The sequence below is a fragment of the Mandrillus leucophaeus genome, unplaced genomic scaffold (genome assembly GCF_000951045.1).
Source record: "Mandrillus leucophaeus isolate KB7577 unplaced genomic scaffold, Mleu.le_1.0 Scaffold194, whole genome shotgun sequence".
In the NCBI taxonomy this organism is placed as follows: Eukaryota; Metazoa; Chordata; class Mammalia; order Primates; family Cercopithecidae; genus Mandrillus; species Mandrillus leucophaeus.
The window spans coordinates 1,590,589-1,601,644 of NW_012101965.1; the positions used below are offsets into that span (position 1 = coordinate 1,590,589).

An 11,056-nucleotide genomic window follows, 5' to 3' on the forward strand; every position below is an offset into this window, starting at 1 on the left:
TTCCTTCCTTCCTTCCTTCCTTCCTTCATTCCCTCCCTCCCTCCCTCCCTCCCTTCTAGCATATTCACTAAAGGTGAATGTCTATGATGGGAATAAGATTGCTCATCATTGTGTAGGGAGTTAAAGGAAATACAAATGTAGTCCCAGACTCTACAGGCTACTACTTGATGCAATTTACAAATTTGTAAACTTTCATTGCTGATTTGAGTATTTTACCTAGCTGCATAATCAGGCATGGTGTGTGTGTGTGTGTGTGTGTGTGTGTGTGTGTGTGTGTTTCTGTTGTTTTGTTTGCTTGCTTTTTAAACCCTGCTGTAGTTTGGATATGGTTTGTTTGTCCCTATCAAATCTCATGTTGAAATTTGATTCCCAAAGTGGTGGTGTTGAGAGGTGGGGCCTCGTGGGAGGAGCTTATGTCATGGGGTAGACCCCTTGTGAATGGCTTCGTTCTTGTATTAGTCCATTCTTATGCTGCGAATAAAGATATACCCAAAGCCAGGTGCGGTGGCTCATGCCTATAATCCCAACACTTTGGGAGGCTGAGGCAGGCAGATCACCTGAGGTCAGGAGTTTGAGACCAGCCTGACCAACAGGGAGAAACCCCATCTCTACTAAAAATAGGAAAAATTAGCCGAGTGTTGTGGCACATGCCTGTAATCCTAGCTACTTGGGAGGCCAAGGCAGGAGAATTGCTTGAACCTGGGAGGCAGAGGTTGCGGTGAACTGAGATTATGCCATTGCACTCCAGCCTGGACAACAAGAGTGAGACTCTATCTCAAAAAAAAAAAAAAAAAAAAAGGACATACTTGAGACTGGGTAATTTATAAAGGAAAGAGGTTTAATTCGCTCACAGTCCCACATAGCTAGAGAGGCCTCACAATCCTGGCAGAAGGTAAATGAGGAACAAAGTCAGGTCGTACATGTGGCAGGCAAGAGGGTATGTGCAGGGGAACTTCTCTTTATAATGCTATCAGATCTCATGAGACTTATTCACTATCACAAGAACAGCACAGGAAAGACCCACTCCCATGATTCAGTTGCCTCCCACCGGGTCCCTCCTACGACATGTGAGAATTATGGGAGCTACAATTCAAGACGAGATTTGGGTGGGGACACAGTCAAACCATATCAGTTCTGTTTTCAAGGAATTGAGTGAACTCTTGCTCTCCTGAGACTGGATTGGTTCTGTGGGGAATGGATTAGTTCCTGAGGGGCAGGACTATTATAAAGTCAGGACACCCCTTCGGTTTTGACCCTCTTTGCATGTATCTACTTGCCCTTTAATCTTTTCCACCATATTTTGACACAGCACACAAGCCCTCACCAGAAGCTGAGCAGATGCTGGCACCTTGCTTCTTGTACAGCCTGCAGAACGTGAGCTAAATAAATATCTTTTAAAAATAAATTACCCAGTCTCAGGTATGCCTTTATAATAACACAAAACATACTAAGTCAAATAGCAATTGAATAATGTTGGATAATCAAGCCGAATCATTAAATCTCTTTAAAAAGTCCCCAATTCTTTTCCACTTGGGAATTTTGAAGGAAAATTTGAGTATTTTATATATGATAATGCCTTTTCTTAAAAAACTGTTTCTGCAAACTCCAACACTATTTTCACTCTGTGCATTCAGTGTGCTAAGGGAGCATCTTGGAAATCTTTGGTTTGAATTAGCTGTAACTTTAGCCTCTGCCGATATTCTGACCAGCACCCTTTTCATTTTTAGGCCCTTTTTTGATCCAATCAGTCGCTTACTTTTTGAAATTTAAGTTTCTGGGTTGCAAATAAGTAATTTGTATTTGTAACATCATTAATAAATGAATACACGCCTCTACTCGCAATGGATTAAGAGAAAATAAATATAACACTACAAATGGAAGCCTGTGGTAAGGCAATCTATTGAACTTGAATTGTGTGAGGCCTTCATGTGACCCTGGATCCTCTCTCATTTATTTATTTTGAGGACAGAACTAAGCACTAGCAGGTAGTAATACATAACAACTCTGATTAGTGCTAAAAGGTTTGTGAATTTAGTATGAACTCCTCCACCGAATAGTAAACTTCTTGAAGGGAAAGACCTGGCCTTACTCCCCAGTACTTGTCAACAGAGAGTGTCACACAGTAGATACACATAGATGTTTGTTAGACTTAAATTTGATTAAGGGATTCCTAGGAATAATTGTTTTCTCTAGGTATGAGTCACAAAAGTGAGGTAATTGGTTCTTAGGTGAGTTATAATTTATTCTCTTTCCACTCCTCCAATACATTGGTGAAAAGCAATAATAACAAGTGTTTGGTCAGCAAGTTTTTCACAGAATTAATACAGTTTACTGCTTATAAAACTTTTGTCTCTCTTCATGCATCTTTTCCTAATATGGTAAATAACGCATTTCAGAGAGCGTTTTCTTGACTTGGTTTTACTATTAGTTAATTCTTTTAAAATGTCCCATTTTCACTATCAGAAGTTGCTCACTTCTTGTTGGGAGCTGTGGTTTATTGAGGAGGGGGAGTTCCTTTAAGGCTAGTAATACTTTGGAATCCCCAGGGATGGTCCATGACAAAAGAGATTAGAATTCTGAAGCAACACCCTTCAAACCACAAGTAGTCCGTCTATCATCTGAGTCATAGTCATCAGCCAGGTCTGACTGAACATAAAAAGGGGGGAGAAAAGGAAGAAATCCTCATAAAAGTACATTGTACCCAGTAAAAAATTATTGTCATGCTTTAGAATTTTGACAATCAACCCACTGAAACATTTTATACTTAAAATTCCAAAGAGATTGCCATATCAAGTCCCTACCATAAACTTTCCTGTATTATGTTAAGTATTTTTAGTTTTATTAATTTTGTTGAACACCTATTCTTTCAGTTGGTTTATAAATTCCTTGGTGGGTATTTTTTTTTTTTTCTGAAGAAATGTTTCTAACATCTCAAGATTCAGATTACTTAAGGTACTTTTTATAGGTATCTACATTCCAATGAAATACAAAAAATTGAATTTATCTGAAAAAACATAAGCCATCAAATCATTTGTCAGAACTGATCTATGTGGATGATAGGTCTGCATAGGCTTATAGATCACAGTTATGCACCTTAATCATTGAAGGAGTCCTGGAAGGGAAATTTATGTTATCGTAGAGAACAAAAAAAGCCAGGGGACAATCAAATGAAAATCCTTTTCCTTTCATAAATAACTTAATAATTAGCATTTATGAGAATAGCTGAGTAATTTTGGCTATTAACCAAACCTTTTTTATCCTGTTTTATGGCCCAGGCTTGGCTGACAAGTTGCCGAACCGTGAGTGTATATATAAATATATATATATATATATTTTTTTTTTTTCCTGCTGTCACAACCACCTGTTTTAGACTTAGCTTTCATTTTGTGTGTGTGTGTGTTATCTTTTGCTCTCACAGGCAAAAAAAAAAAAAAAAAAAAAAAAAAAAAAAAAAAATCCTTAATTTGTAAGAAATACAATTTCTTACAAATAATAAATAAAATTCAGGTTCATGAGCCCTGAATTTATATGCCAACTTTAGAGCTTTTTAGCAGTAGGATTTGGGCTACTTACTTAACAGACTCCCTCCTTCCACTCCCCCTCCTCACAAAGTCATCCTTACCTCTAAAATGCAGGTAATTAGACTGACCGCCTAGAGTTGTAATGGGCAGATGTGAAAACATAATGCTAAGTTTCCAGCATCATGGTAGATGAACAAATGGTGATGTCCTCCAGCAGAAAGTCAATGTGGCCTACAAGAAAGGGCAGGGGAGAGGGACTCCCAAGACCCACATTGAAGTCCTGGCTCTACAACTTACTAGCTGCCCACATTGGGAATTCTCCTAAACCTTCTCTGCATCTCAGTTTCTTCATTTGTAAAATGGGCAGAATATTCCTTAATCTACCTCTCTAAGTGGTTTAAACGAAATAATTTTGTGAAACTGCCTTATAAAAATGATGAGATGTTAAAATGTTATTAATATGATGACAAAAGTTTTGGAGTTAACTTTTTTCCCCTCTGGGGAATAGTATTGTTTCAACTGGAGTTCAATGGTTCCCTTTTGCTGAAGGTAGTGGCATTTCTCTCTTTTTTTTTCTTTTTTCTGAGTGACTCAGTTGGCACTTGTTATGAGCTATCTTGTAGGTTTTCTTTTTTTTTCTTTTCTTTTTTTTTTTTTTTTTTTTGGCACCTCGACTCTGTTTTCATTTTTTCAAGAGTAAGGACCCAATTTTAAACTTTGTGGGCTGCATGCTGAGAGCTCGTAGGTGGAGCTGAGGGGGAAATCCTCCCTGGGGCACCATACTTAGTGTGGGAAGGGCCAGGGTTGTGGAGTAGAGCAGAGATGGTTTTCAGAGAGAATAGGAAAGAAAAACAGGAACTTTGATGACATGGAGAAATTCTGAGATGCAGGGGAACACTGAGGGGCTTCCATGGACTTGCCTTGATCTTAGCAAGAAAGAAGGCCAACAAGATGAGGGAAAGAGAGTGGAAGGGAGTTGGGATCTTAGGGGCTATATGTCAAAGTGTCATGTTAACAGAATAACCAGCATATAGCTGACACTAAAAAAGTTTCTTAACTTTGAGATGAGTAGAAAATATTATTTCATTATTTCATTATTCATGTCATATAATATTAGCATAGATAATAACATGTAATAATAGTAACAGCATGTATTAGGTACTGAGAACAGCCTTACTAAGTAGATGCTATGATTATCCTTATTTTAAAGATGAGAAAACTGAAATTTTGGAAGGAAGTTCTGAAACACTATTGTGGGGCATATAGTATCAAGTTTAGTAAGGAAAAGTAAAATGATTATAAGAGAGAATCGAAGGTCCAACTGAAGATGGATGGCATGAGTTTAAGACAAAACTCTCAGCACAATTCCATGTTTACCTCAGCAATGTACTGCAACTTGGTGCAGTTGGTTGAGTTGACTGAGACTTAGAATACAATGGTTAGGAAAACATCAATCTCTTTGCGCTCCACATTGGACTTAATGACTATGAGTCATGTCATATAGAGGAGGCAAGTTTTTCAGTGGAGATAGGAACAACTGAAATATGTTCTTCAGCCTAGTGGAGACAAGTAATTGTCATTGGCCGGTGAGTGTTTGAGATACTTCAAAGCATGGATTGTGCTTCACCCCGCCCTCTCTAGCTAAACTCCTTGGCTAATGGCCTGCATGATCTTAACTTCATTCTGGAAATACTGGTTAAGAGGATTCGGGACAGGCCATTTGGAGGCTGGTGAACCTGACAACCTACGCAACCTACATTTGCACAGCCCAGTTATTTTCTGACTAATGGGTCAGAAAGAGGGGGCAGAAGAGGAGAGAGAAATCTTCACCAAACAAACAGCTGGGCCATCTGGGTGGAGTTGCTTAAGGCAGTCGCAGAAAACCGATCACATTAATTATCTCTCATTTAATAAGGGCAAGGCAGGGATACTAGCTGTGAGACGCTTCTGCTCCGGGAAACGTAGGAGCATTTGAACAATCTCTCCAGTATAGGGGAAAGGGGACATTGGAGTAGAAGTTGGATTGTTGAGTCACAAAGCAAATAGGTATCTTTTTATTCTAATTAACTTGAGAAAGAAAGAATTTGGTGTTATATCAACCCAGTGCTTAAACTTTTTGCCTTCATTCTATAAAAACTATTTGTGAAAATTGTGCCGTTATGACTTATTTTTTGATCCGGATAATGGAGCATTCTCTAAAGGGAGCAGATGGATTGATGAGGAGATTCAGAATAGTGTCAACTGTTAGGAAAGAGGGTGTCCCTGTTGGCCTGGGGGTGAGGGGAGAGGCTCTGACAAAGGTGCTTGGTCCCCAGCCACGCTGTACGTGGTTCTTGTCTGCCTGGGTCCATGTGAAGAGACACTGCCAGATTGATTTCGGATGTGTCCTGGGCAGTGAGACTTTTGAAAGTGCGTTGGTTGATTCTAGTGCACAATCCAGTTGAGAACCACTGTTTAGGGAGCAGGGTGCCTAAATTATGATATAAAAAGAGGCTTTTTATGGGAAAGACTCTCTATCTCTCTTCTTTAGCACCAGGAAAGGAACTAGTATTAGTGATAGGAAGTGATAATCAATGGGAAGCCAACTGGGGCTCAAAGGAAAGAAAGCTTTGATGCTTGGTACTGAAATGGAAGTGGCGTGGTAAGTGGAGAAGCCCCTGATGCGGGAGATGATCAAGGAGAAGGTGGACAACCATTGACTGGGAAGGCTGAACTAGCCCAGTGACGGCTAGATAGTGACAGGAGGACCGGAAGCAACATCAAGTCCCTTCCCCTTCACTCAGAGCCACTCGGTTTTTTCTCTTTTTCTGTATTGGGTTGGGTTTCCCCATAAAGATTTTCTTTGAAGAAAGAGTCTGCTGAAAAAAAAACTTTTAAAACCACATAACTAGTTGACCTTTATGGCTATTACCAACCTGAAGTTCTATAGCATTAAATCTTCTCTGATGTTTTCTAAGAAACCAGGCTACTGATTGATCCATTCTTCCAAAGGCCAAGGGGGAAAGGAAGGAGAGCTTAGAAGGGTGGAAAGCATGAGTAGAAGAGGGAGACTTCTGTTAGCTGAGGGCCCTTAACCCTGTCTAGGCTTGGAACCACCTGGGAACTTTTCAGTAAGACACCCTCCCAAACCAGTGATATCAGTCTCTGGGGATAGCTGCCCGGGTATGGGTATTCATGAAATGCAGCAGAGTTGAGAACCACTGGCTTAACAGATGGGCACTGAGGAGAATTCTTTTTATACATCGAAGCCAAACATGTTAGACAACCAACACGGCAGTTCTTAAACTCCAGGTGCATCAGAATCACCTAGACTTGTTCAGACAGATCACTGGGCTCCACCCCCAGAGTTTCTGATTTAGTAGGCCTGTGACAAAGCCAAGAATTTGCATTTTTAACAAGTTCCAGGTGGTGCTGACACTGCTGATCTGGGGAACCACACTTTGAGAACCACTGCTTTAACAGAAGGAATTTACTTTTGACCTTAAAAACAACTCCCTAACATTGGCAAGTAATTGATAGTGTACACCCTTGTTATGATATGATGAGAATGGCACTTGGCCTCTGTGGTCTCCCTCCCATCAAATGCATTAACCCAGTCTAATCATGAGAAAAACATCAGACAAATCCCAACAGAAGGACATCATTCTACAACATACCTGACCAGTAATCCTCAGAACTATCAAGGTCAGCAAAGCCAAGGAAAGTCCAAGAAACTGCCACAGTTAAGAGGGCCCTAAGGAGACATGACTACTAAATGCAATGTGGTATCCTGGATGGGATCCTGGAGTAGAAAAAGCACATTAGGGGCTGGGCGTGGTGACTCACCCCTGTAATCCCAGCACTTTAGGAAGCTGAGGCAAGCAGATCACTTGAGGTAAGGAGTTCGAAGCCAACCTGGCCAAGATGGTGAAACTCCATCTCTGCTAAAAGTACAAAAATTAGCTGAGTGTGTTGGTGGGCACCTGTAATCCCAGCTACTTGGGAGACTGAGGCAGAAGAATCACTTAAACCCAAGAGGTGGAGGCTGCAGTGAGCCAAGATCATGCCACTGCACTCCAGTCTGGGCAACAGAGTGAGATTCCATCTCAAAAAAGAAAAGAGAAAAAAGACATTAGGAAAAAACTGAGGAAATAATGTATCAATACTGATTCATTGGTCGTGACAAAGGTACCATATTAATGTAATATGTTAACAATAGGGGAAACTCAGTATTAGGTAGGGAGCTCTCTGTACCATTACTGTACTAATTACATTAATTCTATAATTTTAAAACTATTCTAAGATAAGCAGTTTATTTGGGAAAAAAAAAGAAAAGAAAAAGAACTTCCTGACTGCTACAATACAGACCATTCCCGATCGTGGTTATGGAGGAGGTATCTTCAAAAGCATCAAGGTAAAAATATCAAATAATTGTATTTGTTTGAATGAAAACTTATCTGGATATAGGAGGTGAGTTACAGAACATACCTTTATCTGTTTTTCTATGTGCTTATGTGACTCAGATGATTGTGTGACTTTGAAATAATTTTTAAGGTCTATACTTTATATATACATATAGCATATAGATATTATACATAATACAAATATAGTATACATATGTGTATCAGCATACTTACAGATGGTATGAAAGATAAGGTAGCTGATGCCTCTCAGTTTATTAGGATGCAGCTGCAGTGGGAATACAATTTTAATTAGAAAAGGTACCTGTCATAATGACTTAATATTCTTGGTAGACATTTTCAACCTTTTGATTATGCCTATCTGGAAACCATCACAGTGGTGGTCTTTCTTTCTCTCTCTTCTCTTGTTTTGCAGTTACAAGAGAACCTGCTTCAGGTGGTCTAAATGAAAGAGAGTCCGAGTCCTGTGCTTAGGTAATATTTAGCTGCTGGTTTATGGTTATGGATGACATTATTCCATTGGCTTCAAGAGGGCACTTCATAAAATTCCTCACTTACTGATTCAAATTTTAATATATCCGTGGAGCACTGTGTGCTCACGGCAGGTGAGGATAGAGGTGAGAAGACCCAGCAACTCCCTGGACATCCACATGTGTTAATCAGCCAGGCATTTACATTGTTTTCCTAACTTGGCTTTAGTTCCCCTCAGCCTTTTGGGTGTTGGTCAGAGATCGTGGTTATGGAGGAGGTGTCTTCAAAAGCATCAAGGAAAAAATATGAAATATTCTGATATTTGATACCAAATATCAAAATTTGCCATGGTGCCCAGCATGACTCAAGATCAGAAGTGTCAAGCACATCTGGTAAGGGAGATAATAATAATTCAAGGGCAAATGAATTGCCCCATGGACAGTGGATTGCAGTATGGATTTGTTTGGACCACTTATCTTTTCTTTTGAATTGACTTAACTCCTACATTCGTAGGAGATAAGCAGGAAATCAGAAGCACTCCTAGGGATTGGCACTGGTCTAAAGGACAGCTCTAAGGAGAAGCTTAGATACCAGATTCATCTTCCATCCAACAGAAGCTCCCCAGGGATAAAACTGCAAGGTTAAATGTGAAACTCAAAATTTGAAGCAAAAGGCTCTCCTCATCTGCACGTTTTTTCTTCCTAAATTGAGCAGTAATACTAGAAACAGAGTCAATTGAACCTTAATAGTTCCTCTGGGGTACCAGGCATCATTCTAATGAACTTGTTTCATCCTCACAGAGGCACAGATAAGGTAAGTAACTTGCCAAAGTTCACACTGCTTGGAGTAGAGTCGGGATTCTAATCTGGCTTGTCTGGCTCCAGAGCCCATGTTCGAACATTAGGCTCATTCTGCCTCTCTTGGAGAAGACACCAGACGTCCCAATCTTGACTAGCCTGGCTAATCCCAGAGACCTCCACAGTTAAACAAGGTGTAGAAATAGAATGTCCCATCACTTAGCTATACTTCTACCCCTCCCCACTTCTATACAACTACCACTACCATTGCCACCAGCAACTGGTAAATATTGATGGAGCTTCTTTTCTTTGCCAGGCACTAAAGATACAATTTTTTAAAAAAAGAGACTGCAATCCTGACCTCAGGAACTACAGAGGAGATAGACACTCAAGCAAATATGCCAACAAAATCCCAAATGGGGTCTAGTAAGGGGGAAAAAAAAAAGCTGGCATAGCCAGATGGGCAGGGACTCGCCTTGCTTCAGGGACAAACTTGCAGTAGTGATGAATTCCTTTCATTCTTAGCTTTCCTCCTATTACTTCCCTGATTTCTTTTACTTACAAATAACATGTCTAAATAGCAGAGACTTGAAGTTCTCTTGTTGAGGTGCTGAGATGTTCAGAAGGGAGGTATCCTGTTTAACCAACAGATCATTTATAGATAAAGAGAGGCTCTAACTTAGCCTTCTTCCAGGGCAGGAATCTTCTGTTCCATATGCAATATCTTCTGGCAGCCTTGTCCTCTTTTTGTCCTTGTCGACTACAATAACAAAAAGCTGTTGCCGAGGCATTGCTATTGACGTGTTACCTTTGAAACCGCCCTCCTGTGGTGGAATAAGCCTCTTCCAGATCATGGATCATTATCATCTGGTCTGACAAGCAGCCTTGTTGCCACGGAGACCCGAAGGGATCAGGCGTGGCGTTTGCTTGCATCATCATCCCCTCCGGGGGAACAACAAGGACTCTGCTGCACGTCACGCGTGGCTGTCCTGGGGCTGGCTGCCACCAGACTTTCCCTGCGGGTAAAACCTAAACAAATGACCAGCTGCAGATAATATCAAGACTTCTGTTTGATATGTTAATAGTGACAACCATATTTCCACAATTAACAACGGTGGGAAGAAAACACTGTAGTCACCAGACTTGGGAGGAGAGGGTTTGTATTCACATAAACACAACCTCACGTCACTGCTTGTCACCACAAAGGTCTCTGTTCACTGTTTTGTTCTTGAAGATCATCCTTGTGCTCATCCTCTGATCTTGAATTTCTACATAACTTTCTCAGTTTATATGCCCTGTGGCAAGTGCAGCAAGCACTGTTTCCTGTTTCTAAACTTGTAGAAAATCACCCATACATCTTACAGTTGTCAGTTTTAACCAGATAACAGCGGCACTTTGTTGCTGCTTTTTTATCTTTAGCTTAGGTTAACAGGACCTTGGAAGTAAAGTTGTAGATTTATTCAATAGAGTATTCTCAATTAATTTGGCTAGATTTCTACATTATTCAAAATCTAAAAAAGTAGAAATGCATGCTTATATGTCTAAGACCTGAAAAATCTGTGGTGACATCCCAAAATAAGTGAAGATTTTAAAACAATAAATGACTTTTTTTTTTTTTTTTTTGCTCTGTGCTTGGGGAGAAGAAATGAAGGAAACATCAATGTTGCTTTAAGGAATGAGGACCCCAAAAATAAGAATATATAATTATGGCAGATAGGGCATTATTCAGAATTGATGGGGCTGGTGTGCACACAAACATTTTAATAGTTCTAATACTTTATGTACACTCTTGCGATGAAGTGATGACTTCATTAATTGATTGAAGAATATTTATGCAATGCTACTATATGCTAGCTGTAGAACTAAG

At 40.0% G+C, this 11,056-nt stretch overlaps 1 long non-coding RNA gene across 1 annotated transcript in view; it reads left to right on the forward strand.

Annotated features, from left to right (window-relative positions):
• The window catches only part of LOC105538538, a 43,545-nt gene extending 32,759 nt beyond the window's left edge, over window positions 1–10,786 (forward strand). Inside the window, exon 4 of the long non-coding RNA XR_001005923.1 lies at window positions 9,884–10,786. This is a non-coding gene — a long non-coding RNA (uncharacterized LOC105538538). The remainder of the gene's footprint in view (window positions 1–9,883) is intronic.
• Window positions 10,787–11,056: the final 270 nt, after the last annotated feature.